The sequence below is a fragment of the Grus americana genome, chromosome 3 (assembly GCF_028858705.1).
Source record: "Grus americana isolate bGruAme1 chromosome 3, bGruAme1.mat, whole genome shotgun sequence".
In the NCBI taxonomy this organism is placed as follows: Eukaryota; Metazoa; Chordata; class Aves; order Gruiformes; family Gruidae; genus Grus; species Grus americana.
In genome coordinates, this window is record NC_072854.1 from 17,690,547 (window position 1) to 17,706,119 (window position 15,573).

Here is a 15,573-nt window from a genome sequence, read left to right on the forward strand (position 1 = left end):
AAAAATCAGTACTGACATTTTGGAGACCTCTTTGGCACATTTCTTTAATATGCTGGGGTGCAACTTACCAAGTGCCGCTGATTGAAAAATGTTCAGTTTTGATAGCTGCTGTTTAACTTTCCCCGAAGTAACTGATGGAATAGAAAGTGTTTCCTTATCGCTGGGAGATAAGAATACATCATCCTGCTACTTTCCAAATACAAACCTGAAATATTTATTGAATGCTTCTGCTTTTATGAATCATGACTGACAATTTTGAGATTCCTATCTAGCTGTGGAGCTATCCCATTGTTAGGATTTTGTTTGTTCCTGATACATTTAAACAGTTCCTCTTTATTGTTCTTACCGGCTGCAGATTTGTATGTTGGTGCCTTTAATTTCCTATGGTAATTTCCTCACCACCGATATATGTACACCCCCACTGTCAAATCCAGATGCAAGTCCAAAGTCCAAACCACCGAAGTTTTAATGAATCCGGGCCCCTATTTTTGTCTTGACCCAATACAAACAAGCAGCTATAAAGAATCATAGAATCATAGAATCATAGAATGGTTTGGGTTGGAAGGGACCTCAAAGATCATCTAGTTCCAACCCCCCTGCTGCGGGCAGGGACACCCTCCACTAGACCACGTTGCCCAAAGCTTGGATTGAAGTTTAATTTCTGAATTTCATATCCTTTTTCCCTGAATCCAGAAAAGCTGGCATGTTTCAAAGCCACCTCTTATTCAGTGGCTCTCAGACTTTTAGCATCAACAGTAGAAAAAAAAAATCCCATTCATTTAATTCCTGTGAACCAGGAATGAACTGGTTTGTACTACGACAAAAATATCTGGGTTATTTTTTGGGTGGTGAGTATGGCCCTGGCTGCAGAGGTAACTTGTGGATGGGGCTGCTCATCCTCTGCTCCCATGCAGGGCTCAAACCTGTTGCAGAACTGGCTGCAGGGACCAGATGATTTCTGCAGGTAGAGAGCAACTATTGAGTGCGTAGGCTGAGCCCCTTGCACTTTGGTCCAGGTGCTGCTGCGGTGTGTATAAATAAGGGAAGATGGGAAATAACAGGACAGTGGGGAGTAATGAATTCCTTGTAATGTATCAGGGCTGAAGGTGTGCATGTTACCTCCCTCTCCTGCTGAGCAGTCACTCGCAGCAGTGCTCAGCCCTGGGTGTGTGGATAGGAAGGTAAGCCTAAGTGCTGCCCTGCTTTTGAGTTTGGATGTGGGTGGCCATGGCATCTGGCGTCATTTGGGTGGGATGAGTGGGACTTTCTCATTGCTTCCTCCCAGCTGCTGTGGGAGATGTGAGGTGTTTTCCACCCTTCTTGCCGTGTCTCTCTGAACCAGCATGCTGCCGTCTGCTGCAGTTGTGCACAGGGTGTTGTGCCCCAGGGGCTTAGAAAAGCCCTTTTAGGTAATAGCAGGTGAGTTGTTATTTTTGATTGCAACTGGGTGACCATTTATTGACTCTTCGGCTGGGTAAAGTTATTTAGAAAGTTAGGCAGCTGGAAGAATGCTGCAAGCCTGGCTTACAACTCTCCTCTCTTTCCCGGTAATAGACTTTGATTTGCTGTAGTTCATTTCCCTCTGAAGTCTGCTTTTTGTAGATAACATAAAGCACTTGGCATAGTGGTTGATAACTGAATGTATGAAGCATGACATTTTCCTAGGTACAGTATGCCATATGAACACTTGTCTTTTGTATCAAAACCCATAAACAAGAGTTGACTGAGGGCAAATAGCTTGCTTGGGTCCTGTGGAGAAGCAGGGAGTGAGAGTCGGTGCCGAGGGGACCATGATGTGGTCACAGCTGCTTGAGGAGGGCATGTGGCAAGAGAAGGCAAAGCCCAAGGGCAAATGATCCCTGTGAGCCAGCTAGTAGCAGGTAAGGTGCCTCATGGTGTAGGCAGAAAAAAAGGCTTTTGGAAACTTAATTTTCTCCTTACTTGTTTTTTCTGTCCAGTGATTAAAATACTGACATGTTTTTCTGTCTCTGGAGCACAGCAGCCCACATCTCCTCCCAGCTCCCCCAGACCAGTGAAACCTCAGGAACTGGCATTGAGAACCGGGACACCCCTCCTAGGTTTGGTCCTGGTCCGCCATGTGGGGGTAGATGATGGTGCCCATGCCGAGCCCTCCGGCGAGGCAGTTAACCTCTTGGTTTCTCCCTCACCACCCACAAAGAGAAGCTAAAAATAGTAGCTGGTCTTACCGAGTTCTGGGAAACTTAATTCCTTCGTATGAATAAAGCACTGAGCTCGGTGGCTGGAAAGTACTCTCTGCTGTAAGATGGAGCATTATGTATAGCAGTGAATATGCAGAAATCTGTAGTATATTTTAAAAGTAATGAAGCTTCACACCTTCAGCTTTGCTATTAAAGCTTTGCCGAGAGCTGGATTCACACTGCTGCGCTGCTGAGAGTTATTAAGGGTGCATGTGAACAGAGGGAAAATGACTGCCCTTCTCCTTAACAGCCCTGAAGGTTTTACACCAGCAGCCTGGCTCCAGCCAACACAGGACTCACCCAGAAAGGTAAAGGGGAGAGAAACCGGTCGTGTCATGAAGGGCAGCTAGAAGGATATGGGAAATGTATAGCTCTGGTGAGTCAAGTTGAAGATACTTGGGGTTGAATTTCCAAGCCTCCTTTCCTAAACTGTGAATGCAAGCTGCAGGCAGGCAAGTATAGGCCAGAGACAACTCAAAGAAATGCTGACTTGCTCATGAAAATGCAGATTTTACAGTTGTGTGTGTAAGAACATTCGCATAGCAAGTAGGAAGCTGTGAACTGCTTCCCTTGATGCAGACTGAGCTTAGCCATCTTCAGTTCAGGCTCAGTTTTAAGGGAAAGTAAGCTAATTACTGATTTTGAATGACAATCTGGTGTCCATTTGCATCGAGTTTTTGCATTCTCTTTCAGCCGTACATTTATGAGATATCCAGAGGCACGGGAACTGAAACTGAAGAAAATATTTGTGGGATTCCACAGAGACGGAAGCTGCCACTGGTTTGCACGTGTGAATTTTGCCAGTGCATTTTGGTGGCTTAGAATGAAAGTCTGGTGCTTGCTCATAATGAAAGTTGAACCTAAAACTGGCTATATTCAAATTCCCAATGCCCAACAAATTGGAGTATGGGGGATTAAGGCAGAGGAGAGGGGCAACACCAGGTAAAGATGATGTTATATTTATTTTAGTGCCTAGAGTTGATTAGTGTTGGGTGAAAATGATTAGCTGAAAGGATTCTGAGTAAACCAATTTAAAATGTAATTATGAAGGGGTCAAGATAGTGTGTGTGTAATTCTGTTTCTTGCCTGTGCGCACTGTACTTGGTGATTCTGTTCTGCAGAGAGTGGAAGGGGGAGGAGGGGGCGTGCAGGGGAATAGCTGCACGGAGAGCAGCCACTGCTGAGGGGCTGCTTGTGCTGGGTTTATCCTGCAAGCTGAAGGTGTGCTTGTAGCTGTGCCTGAGCTAGCGCTAAGCTGGGTATCAAACCTGGTGCAGCCATAGCAATGCGTAGTTGTGTTTCAGCTCCTCGGAGCTGGGGACAAACAGGGCAGGTAGTTGCAGTGACCTCCTTGCTGCTCACCTGGGACAGTCCCAGGCTGTGCCACCACGAGCTCGTACCAAACCAGCTTGGGGCCACCCATGCAAGCTGCAGCATAGCTTCAGATGAGACCACTGACATTCTGGCTAGCAGCATTTCAAGGTTGTCCATATCGCCCTTGTGACTGGCAGCAGGGAGTAAGCCCTGTCTGGTCGGCAAGTTGTCACAAGCCAGCTCGCATCCATGCTGTTGGGAGTGAAGTCACTCTGGGATGGGCTTGTGGCATCCTCACGACATGCTCTGAAGTGAGCTGCATCTGTGGAGAGTGGGTGTACAAGGGGGGGGAACTTGTTCCCCTCGACTGTGGTTCGCTCTCCTGCCAGATGCTGGCCCAGGGCTGGAGCCTGGGGTGAACAGACCAGTGCGGCGTTGACACTGCGCATATCCAGGAGCCGTGCAGGGCAAGCCATGGGGACCATACGGAGGCACCTTTTTGAGGCTGTTGCATCTGGGCTTTCCTCCAGCTGTTTTTCTTCTGTATTCTCATATTACTGAAGGCACAAAAGGTCAGGAAATGTTCCTAGCATCCTTCTTATGTGAAACAGGGAAGACAGTGAGGGAGAGAAAGGAGAGAAGAAATTACCAGTGGAAGGTGGGCTGTAGCAAGGAAGTCATTAAGGGGGTGAAGTCAGGAGTGCTAAAACGCATTTTTATCATCAGTGGTGAAGGGTCATGATACCAAATGAGCATGTCTGAGTTAGGTAGTGAGCTGTGCACAGCAGCACATTTAGGACAGAAAGTGAAAGGACACGCTCCGGCTGACTCATGCACTCATCCATAGTGTGAGAGTGATCCCTTCTGCAAGAGACGCAGCCATAGCCGGGCAGCTGCTGTGCCGCACGTGACTCACCTTCATCTTACATGGGAACTGAGGGCAGGAAGGAGCTTCCTGGGACAGCGTGCTCAATCTCAGCTGTCGCATCCTGTAATTCCTGATCAAGCACAATCTTAAAAAATAAAAAAGCAGTGTTGTGCCCATGTTGTTTCATTGTTTTCTTATGCTCTCTCTGTCTGCTTTCTGTTACTGGTCTTAATTGTGTTGTTAGCTGCTTGGGGCAGCAGTGCTCTTCTTGTCCTCTCATTGTTTGCTGCAGTGGGCCGGTATCACGCAGACTATCACGTCGGCACTTCAGACACATCCGCTGACATTTTTTGGACATGGGCTGCAAGATAGAGATGTTCCATTGGGACAGGCACGTTTTCACAGCAGGAAACCCATGTTTCTGTTTGTCCTTTGATCAGTAGGTGCTGGTGTGTGTCTGAGGTTCCTGGTGATTTTTCAGCACAAACAACTAATCGTTTTCTTACTTAATCATTCAGTCGGCACCAATGCGTGCCTCTGAATAATGGCCTAAAGACCAGAACTTCTGGCCAAATCTTGCATTTTGCTAAAACCACAAATCAAACTTTGAAAAATTGGTGCAAGAAGTGATAAGAAATAAAGCTTCCCAATAAAAAGAAAGGGATATTTCAGCTGCTGTCATCTTAACTCATCGTACCTTCTTGCAGGAAAGAACTATTTTTGGAAGATGGCAAGGGAAATGAAAAGGGGTAGCAGTGCCTACAGCTGATAACCTGACCTGTTTTCCTGGCATTCCTCCAAATGCAAGGCCAGCTTTGCTTGAAATATAGGTGATTCATCAGTTGAATTGCAAGCAGATAGCATGGTGCAGAAGCAGAGTCATAGACACGTTATTATTTCAATAACCTGAGTTTCAGCTGTTCCACTTTAAAAACTAATGAAGCAAATAATGTTATGACACAGATGTAGGCAGTGAAAATGTGTCAGAGAAAGGCAATTAACCTCTGTACTAATAAAGTCTGTCAAATTGGTAAAATATTTTTTATATATTATAATAGCTAATAAGAAATATATAGGCCATGAGTATTCAATGCCGCAAGCCTTGTGGAATCATTTATACCTTTGAAAAATAGATGTAAAACTTCATCAAGGAAAAGCAGGAGGTTTTTATATCTCCTTTGCACAGGTGTAAATGACTAAAAAGTCACAGGGTGACTTTTGCTGGGGTGGGTTGTGGATTTCCCATTGGCATCATGTCCCTCCTACTGCAGCTAAGGTTGGGCTTTTATTTCCATATATAGGAATTCTTTAATCACTTACCTGTTATAATATCAGTTCTCTGCCAGACATTCATGGGGCATTCTCAGCTAAAACACAATTGATTAAAAACCAAAGCAAAATGGATTCTGTGATCCAGCTACTTGGCTGAAGAAATGGAATTATACGAGATGGTTGCCTGGAGCAGGAGAAGGTTCTCTCCCATCCTTGTCCTCTCTCTCTGCTTCAGCATTCATGATTTCTCCCACTGAGAGACAGCATGAAACTGATGTAGAACGTGAACCAAAGCTAGGTCAGTTAAATACAGGCTTGAAATTCTTTGCTATGTTATGTAAAAGTTATTGTGGACAAAACTGACTGCTCCCATGGGAGAAACAGCAATATTTCTGAAACCAGGGTGCATTAATGCTGTAAGTGTTGTTGTGCTATAACCATCACTTAGCTGCTTCACATTGTATTTTGAACAACTTAGTCTATTGGTGAACATCACATCTGGAGTTCTGTTGCATTGCAATGTCACCAAAGTTGCTGGATGCTCAAACATTGATGGTACAAATACACTAAAAAACATAGCCTGACCTTGTGTATGTCTTTTAGGGTACACAGTAGTAAAATATCCTTTTATCTTGTTTGCAAACACTTCAGACCAATGCATTAAGGCACTACAAGGTTAAAACCCCTTATTACGCCAACAACAGTCACCTGCCATCTTTTCTCTTAAAGAGAAACCTTTATAGTGTTGCGTCTCATATTCACAATCCTGCACAGCCATACTTTGTGCTGGTACGTGTGTGATAAAAGCAAAATTTTATCAAAGGCTTTCATATCTTAACTGTGTCCTACCTCTGTACCTACAGAAGTGTTACTGTTAAAGGTGTTAAATAATATTTAAATATTAATAATTAACATCAAACACCTCATATAAGTTATCGTTATCGAAGGGCACGTGCTCCTGATTATGGCCTCTGTCCTTGTGCTCCGCAACACTGTACCCTCTTACCTTTCCCAGCACAAAGGACCTTACCTGTGTCTCCTGCACTTCCTACCATGGTCAAGACTTCTTGAATGGAAGGTATTGCACTGAAGAGCAGGCGTGGACCTGAATGATGGCCTTTCCTACGGACAGACAGACTGTAATTCTCTCCCTTTGCATACATAAGTCCTCCTGATTTCAATTGAGTTAATTTGTATGACTTTGACTAACCAAGCGACTGATCTGATCACCCACGTGACCACCCACCGGGGTGCACATCACATCTTGCACAGTGTACGGGAATGCCAGTAGCGTTAGCAACTGTGTCTCAGTGACACAGTTTCTGGTGCAGCCATCTTTTGCCCAAGCCTTCATCAGGCTGGCTCTTGTTAAATTGTATTCAGAGGCTTAAATAGCCCTCCACTGAATTATTCACTACAAAATCAAAATTTGGCTGAACTTGATTAAAAGAAATGGCAGAAACCAGGTTATTTTAATCATGAGTGATTTGTTGCCTTTGAATTTAACTAAACATCAGGTCAGATTAACTACTCAAAGGCTCTTACTTTTTTACCAGGTCTTAAAGTAATGAGTAATTTGGTAAGTTTTGAGTTCTTTTAAACAGGCTATTTATTGCTTGGGAAGACAGCTTTTTGTGCTTTTTTAATTACACAGTGAAAATTATATTAAAATTTATTTTTTTTTACTTCTTATCTGTATTTTAAGAAGCTTTGAAAGGATTAATTAAGCATCCACACTACCTGCTGAGGCAGGTTAATGTTACTATCTCTGCTTTTCTGATGGGGAATCTGAGGCACAATGCCGTGTAAAGCCTGAATCTACCACGTCTCTGTTTCAGAAAAAGACAAGGAAGATCTGCACCTGCCAGAGGAGCAATTAACAGATTAACAGAATCGCGTGTAGTGGCTTTCCCAAGGTCAAACTATAATGTTATGGACAGACAGTTGCAGGCATTTGAGTTAATGAGTTACCGATGGTGAGCTGAACTGTGAAAAGTCACAGGATTCATGTTCCTGGTCACATGTGATGTACAGGACAGGACAAACTACTGTGAAACTTGGCATTTGTGGTGCCTTAGGATAGCCTTGCCATGGCTCAGCTGATTTTCTAGGCCACCACAGCATCTTGATGGCTGGTGGTCCTATGTCCCTGTGTCCGTGTGTCAAAGTCCTCCCTGCTGTGGTGTGATCCGTAGGGGTTCAGAGATCTGCTCTGCAGATCCAGGCATGGAAAAGGAGCTAAAAGAGCCAGTTTGGTCTCGGTAGTATCTGTGGACTTTGATGATTTCCGCACCTAAAATCTGAAACATTTTCTTATACTCAAGGAAGTTCTGCTTTCTTAATAAACCGCCTCCATCACATTCAATCTTCCTGTTGGTTTAGTAGTTTTTTACTAAAAGTGGAAGAATTTACCATTTGTCTGTATTTAATGATAAGCCCCTACAAGAACCATCATTCATCTGTGGGCTGAGAACAGCCCTTCATCCTGCACTCTTTCTGCTTTCTGTTCATCTGTATCCCAGTCCTCATCAACAGTTTCCCGTGGGAATTGTTATATTAAAAATGTAATGACAGAAATGTTGTTTTGTACAGGACTGTTCAGGAAAACGATGAATGCTGAATGCTGTGCAGATGTGTGTACTGAAACCTCTGTATCTCTAGGAAATACACTGCTGTGTTTTGATAGGTTTGTCTCTAAAGCTGTAATTAACCACAGTCAGGAGCACGCTTGAAAGGGTTAAAGGAAAATAGGTATGAGGAAATATTCAAAGCTATGTGTAGGTGCTGCACATTTGGCGATGCAGTTGCATGCATGTTTGCAAAAAACGCAATGGGAAGTGTGTCAATCGCCTCTCTTTGCAGATGCACGTAGGTCTGTAAGCAAGATACTGGTTGCCACATAATTAGAGCATGGGCTTATGTCCCAATGCCCCAGTTTGTGTTTGTGACCCTGCAGTGGCCTGGCATGTGACAAAGGACAAAGCATTCAACTTCTCCAGGTCAGTCCATCACAAAGCAGGGTGACCACACGTCATGTGAATCAGCTGGTGCTGCAGTGTTAAAAATGCTACCAAGATGCCGAGTACAAAACTCAGTGTTAGTCACGATGTTATCTTCCTCACTGTGAAATTTGGGTATCTATCTGCTATGTCCAGTTTGAGATCTCAGAGCTTATCTGCAAAGTGCATTGCATGAACACCTGATAGATTGACTGAGGCTCTGTAACAAATATTTCCCTTTTTTGCTTCTGCAGGAGACTAAAATTTCTCAGGCTCCTACACAAGTCTGTGGAATGAATTTCAGTAAGATGTACGACCTACCAGAAACCTAGGTACTTTGCTAAGATGCATTTCTTCAACTCTGCCTTCAGCACTGAAAGCACAGATAATAGCAGACATCAATAACCATATTTTTAAAGAGTTATATATAATGTATGAAAATATAAATGCATTATATAGCTATATTTGAGAAGCAAACTGCATATATTCATATTTATTTTCATCTATGAAGATTTCTCCCCGGGAGGAGAAGAGAGAAAAAAAGAAAGATCAACATGTGACAGATGCACATCAGGGAAGTGGGTTGTCACACTGCAGGGAGGTGTTGAGATATCACAACGATGGGCATGCTATACAAACCTGAGCAGAACAAAATACGCTGTTTGGAAAATTGAGCAGACGTAGAAATCATTAACTGACTTAGTGAGAAATGGTGCTGAGGTGAGCTGCAATTTTTTAAATAATATGCAATCTGGAGGAGTCTCTGTAAAACAGGTGTTAGAGTTTCAAGTTGAACTTTTTACGTTTGTCCCTAAAGGCAGATCTGTTAAGTTTTTTCTTTGTGAGGGTATAGGCTTGAGGGGAATCACCTGTACCACAGCGGTATCCTTTTCTTTTAGAAATGGAACTGCAATCTGCTGCCCGTGCTGCTCTGAACTGACCTTTGAGTCTGCTCTTGCAATCCAGTATCTGTTTTCTGAGCCTACACTTTAAGTCACAGGCTTTGCAGCAGTCTCCCCAGAGAGCTTTGAGGCAGTTCATCAAAGCAGGTGGAAGGAAGAGTATGTTGTAATAGATCTTTCATTCTTGCATATGAGAAACGAGGAGGAACAAAACATGCTGTCTGTGGACATAATTTTTCTTTAGAAACCAATCATACCAGGACTATAAATATAAGCAACGTATTACAGGTGCTACGTACAGCCTTAAATATTCTTCTCTGGTGCCAAAGTGTGTGTATTGGTGTGATTTTGTTATGGACGGAGAGAAATACTGTCTTTTATTTTTGTGACAGCTCAAATACTGTGTTAAACAAATTACTCCCAGGACATCTCAAACGTTTTTATTGTCTGAGCAGCTCAATCCAAATGATTAGTTTGTGTTCAACTTCCTAGGTAAGTTAATAAGCTTTTTAGAGTACTCCGTGATTGCAGTTTAATGGGTGTCTCACACTTTATGCCTCTGTTTTGCCTGCTCAGCATCAGTATTGCTCATTCATTAGTCACGCACTTATTTCCTAAACCAGCCCCTTTCCCTTCTCAGTACCTGCGCTCCGTTCCCGCTTGAAGCTTCACTTTCCTGGTAGCTCTTGCGTGTCCTGAAGGATGTGTACCTCTACCTGGGATAAATTATTCCTTGCTGGGCCTATTCCAGCAGCATTCAAGAACTTCCAGGCACCATTCGGAAATGAGTATGAAGTTGAAGCTAGCAGCTCTGCTGCCCAGGAGATTGAGTTGCTGTCATATTGCATCTGACTTGCATCAGATCAGAGTTTAGGATTTGGGTGATTTGTTCTTCAGATTAATGTCAATCTGTTTTAAATTAAAACACCCTGGGGCAAATCCTTTGCTATGATCAATGAACTGTCTGGCTGCAGTCAACCAACATTACAACAGACATGAATTTGGCCTCCTGGTTCATTGCCTCATCCGCTCCAACATCACTTTCCTTATGTGGTTCAGACATCAAGCCTTTGATCCTATAAGTTATTGACCGTCTTCCACTGAAATCAGTGAGAATGGAGGGTGCTTCTGTGTTCAACACCTTGTTAGTTTGGGCACAAGAAATGGACCACATATCTGCTCTACCGAAAATAAAATTACAGTGTATCTGTGAGCAGGAAATCTGCTTTGCACCTGTTTTATCACAGGAACAAAAGGCACAGGAAGTATTTGGAAAATGAGGAACACACCTGTGTGTGAGTGTATAACAAAGCATCTTTATATATAATCATTTGCTATAAGTCATTTCAGAGTTGACAAGCTGTTTTTCAACTTCATGTCACCGCTGCCTGATGCATCTAATTAGTCCTGTTCTCCAGCTGACAAATATCAGCTGCTCTTTCTAAAACATGGTTTCTCCCTTAAGTACATCCCTCTGGCAAAGTTAAATATTAATTATCCTTTTTTTATTTTATGATTATTCATGGGTGCTAATGTCGCTACACAATGAATGGGTAAGTCAACACCACAAAATATTAAAAGTGTTGTTTCTGAGCCTCTGCAGCAGTAGAGATGTATGGAGCCGTGCTAGAAATGAATGTGGCAGTTGTGGCTGCTTGGTGCCGACAGCCATGCACGCCAGTGGTGAGACTCGGAGCCCTGTGGTTTGGTGGATTGGGACACCGAGCCTAGTTGTGGAAAATGTGCCTTCTCTTCCCAGCTCAGACACTGGCCTGTTTTATAACTGCACAAGTAATTTCTCCTTTTACTCTGTGTACTGAAACTGCAAGGCATAGCACAGCGCAGATACTGGGCTGCCCAGATACCTCCGCAGGTCTGAGCTGTGTGGACTTGTACTTTTGCCAAGGTGGTGCTAGTCTGCTGGAGCTTGTCAGGGCCCTGCTGTCCTCCCTTCCACTCTTTGTGCCCATGATTGTGGGAGCTGGTGGGGGGCTCTACCCTTAACTCAGTCATGCTTTGCCCTACAGCTTCAGAAATTCCCTCTCCTCTAGACTACTGCAACCCCCCCAGAGAGAAGAGCATGGTCCTTCACTGAGGAGGTGTGCATCCTCCTCATTGCTACATCAGCAGATGGCTCTTTGACACCAATCCCGTTTCTGTTTGTCTGCTTTCTCTCCAGCTGACCATGGCCAGTGTCTGTAAGCCTTCCTTTCCAAGCCAGCCACCTTTGTTTGCTGGCCCTCAGGAAGATCCATATCCATGTCTTGTGAAACAGGCTCAAAACCAGACACTGAGCAGGAAGATGTGTTGTAATCGCGTTTCCTGAGACCAGTTATACCAGCTGTACCCACCCTATGACATCCTTAGCTGTTCCCACAAAAATGAAGTTGCCCATCTTGTCCACCTTGCTGCCACACTGATGTGAAGGCTGATGCACTTGTTTTCTTTCCTCCTGGAGGAGACTTTGTATTTGCTCTGTCCAACCAGATTTGCAGATGGACTCATTTGCTGGCCCCATGCAGGGGCTGATGTAGCTCTGCAAGTCCTCATCCTTTGTGCCTTTCAAAGCATTGTGGGCAACTTTGAAGCTGTTCCCTTCCTCAGGTGGCACTTCGGGGTACACAGGCTCACTTTTATCTCAATGTCTTTTGCTCAATGCAGCTCGATCTGTCAGGCTTTCCATGTGGATCAGAAAGATGCTGAAATACAGGAGGTTCTCCTATAGTTATTCCTTGCTTATCCCAGTTTCTCACCTTGCCACTGACCTGACTTTCTGACCTAGCTTCTTTACAAATATTTTCTAGCGTGACTAGCATTTTCTTAACCCACATCACACAACCCAGCATGTCTGCAGCCCAGTGTGCTAGACTTGTCTTGCCTCCTGTTCTGTAGCCAGTGAAGTAGTTGGAGTTTAGTTGATTCGCTGAGCCAGATTAGGACTGAAATAGAAACTGACACTAGTTAGAGCTTGGGCTAACATTTTTGCAATATGTAGAGGAAAATTAAACTCAGTCCTAGCGTACTATGTTTTAGAAGCCCAGAGTGTTTGCAGATATATTCGTTGTAAAGCTAAAAAATTAGTAACGCCTGTTTGCATTGTGAGTGCCCTGTTTAGGGAATGGAGTACAAATAACTATGCCTGGGTACCTGCCACATGTTTAGGTCGTGGTTTTATTACATGAAAATTTCCATGTCTCGTGTTTTTAAGTGTCTTAAAAAAGTGACACCTGATGCAGGTTTTGAAGAATGCTGGGTTTTTTGCAGGTTAGATGCCTGCTAAAGATCTGACTCCTGACCAAAAGAAACTGAGGTGGGTAGAATCAATGTGAACATGAAAGCTCCTAAACTGGCAGTCATGGAGGATATCCAATCATTATAATTATTTCCAAGTAATTTAGCATATCTCTAATTATAATATGAGGTCATCTTGATGCAAAATAATGTCTAATTAGACACAATCCCTTTTCAGATACTTGTAATAGATTCCAGAGAAAAACCTTTTGGCTGCTTTTATTGGAAGCTTTTAATTCTTAATTTACAGGGTTTTTTTGTAATTAATTTTTTAAGCAAACAGGGCAAATCAATCTACTTGAATTAATTAGCATTTCTTCCTTGGTTTCCTAGTCCCCCTCCCTGTTACTTCTCTTTTTCTTCCCCTTATTTGAATATTACTCTAATTTATTCATGTTTGTTTGCCACCAGTGCATAATGATTTCAAGCCATAGGCAGGCAAAAGACTGCAGCACCAGAAAGACTCTGGTCTTTCTCTCAGCTCTGGGAAGGAAGGAAGGAAGGTCTGCATGAAGGTTGTAGTGGTCACCTTCATTTAGTTACAAACCCCTTTTTGCACCAGGACTGATAAGGGCAGCCCCAGAGTTAAGCAGGATTGTGAGGCTGAGGTGGGACATGGCAGCAGAACGGTGGAAGGAACCACAGCAACCACAGAGAGGGAAGTTGATAAGCACGCAAGCAGGAAAACTGACTGATCTGCATTTGCTAAAAAAAACATTATAAGCTGAATATTGTTTCACCTTGATACTTTTTAAGAAAGTCCCTATGAGATCAGATTTGCAAAGAACACCTGGGCAGTGTTCACAGAAACATCTCCTCTTTATTAGTCAGTGTTTGTACAGCAACTTGCTTTTTCCAGTGTTTATACATACCTATTCTTTTACCTTAGGCAGATGTACCGTATGCTCCATAGCAGGCAGATTTCTGCTCGAGCGCACGCTCGCCCTTTCTCCCCTTGGAGCTGTGAATCTCTCTCACCGTGACTGGTTTGAGCTGTAGGCTGGCACCACCAACTCCTGATGTTTTCTTGTCCTACTTCCTTTCCTAACTTGTTCTGTATTTTCTGCATCAGTCAAGCAGTGAAAATTTTTGTCAGGACAGTGGTGTCATGGAAAAGTGACAAGAAAGCCATGTTTTTCACATAGTCTCTGATGTGAGACACTTTGGGTTTGTGTGGAATGGGAGTGCTCAAAAAACAAGGAACCCTAAGTTAGCAGATGATTTTGTCTTTTCTTGTTTTCCTCATCTGTAAAAGATGCATTACCATACTAATATACCTAACTCCCTTGGATATTGTGAAGATTAATTCATGTTTGTAATGCACTTTGAAAAAAAAATTGCTAAGTAGTATTAACTCAATCAGAAATTGTTTTTCTGTTAAACAGGATCTTTATCTTTTCTATAACTTGCCTCTGCTGATCTCAGCTCATACTTAATGTATTTGGAATTAAATCCAATAGGAGAAGCTTAGATACAGGGACAGAATCACCAGGAGAGAGGAGGAGGGCTTTGTAAGATTGTAGATTGCTGCTTGGAGATGCAATCTGCAATCTCAGTTTGAGGGCCAGATCAAGGTGAAATTGTGCTCTGGCCTAACAGATGCATTAATCTAATTTTCTGGTCAATTAAAAATTAGCCTAGACAATGCATGAAGATTGGGGAGATTAAATAGAATCTACAGAAATATCTCAGGGAACAAAAGAATACAAAGAAACTGAGTCTGCTATGGTGGAGTGGTCAGGGCAGTCCTAGTAAGAGGCAGTGTCTGTTCTGGGAACTTCTCTGTGCTGAATGAGTTGTGGTATTCAATATTACTTCTACGGTAGTAAATAAAATAGGCCAGGGAACTGTTTGCTGGCCCCAAGGCCAGCTGGCGTGTCATGGCTTTTGACCATAAATTCTCTTCCCCTCCCACCCCGACAAGGTGGCCCATCCAAACTGTGCATTGGGAATGGTCCTTGGCTATTGCTGAAATGTGTCCAGATATTGTTTGAGAGAGAGCTGGTTGCTGCGGGACAAGTCCGTGCCAAGGACTGCACTGGCAGCCGAGCAGCGGGGTGATGCTGTGCCAGTAACTGGGCCCGTGCCCTGGCCCTCTTTGGTTGCCTAGTGCAGCTAGCCCATATGTCTCCGACTCTCAGGCGTGTCCTACTGTTCCTTCAGCCCTTCCTTGAATTCTTGGCTTGAATTCTTGTTTTATTTGTTTGTCTCAGAACAGCATTGCCAGGATCTGAACTGCCTTCTAGAGCAGGTCAGATCACCCAGCCCATCGCTGGCTGCTTAATGAGCAGAGGGAGACATGCAGTCCTCTGGTATGGTGGGACGCGCTGGGCTGTATGCTTGGCTGGACGGTGCGTGAAGAGTAAAAGGGTCAGTGCCCTTCCTCAACAGACTAGTGCATGTACGGACCACAATGTGGATGCATTCGCAGGGCAATTCTCTGGGCTGTCATGTCCCAGTCACAGCCAAGCTCTTAGGCTATAATAACTTTGAAGCAAGGAAGCGGGTCTCAGCTAATAAAATGCCTTCTGTATGCAGAAAGCAATAGAAGTTTGGTAATGCTATAGCTTTGGAAAGTGGGATGGAAAGTGATTATGAAACCTAAATAACTTATTCTAGAAGAAGTAATTTCTTCTAATTTGCAAAGCTAGAGAGTGTCATGTAGATCATTTGTAGGTTTCTGTGTATAGTTACACATACAAGTGTAT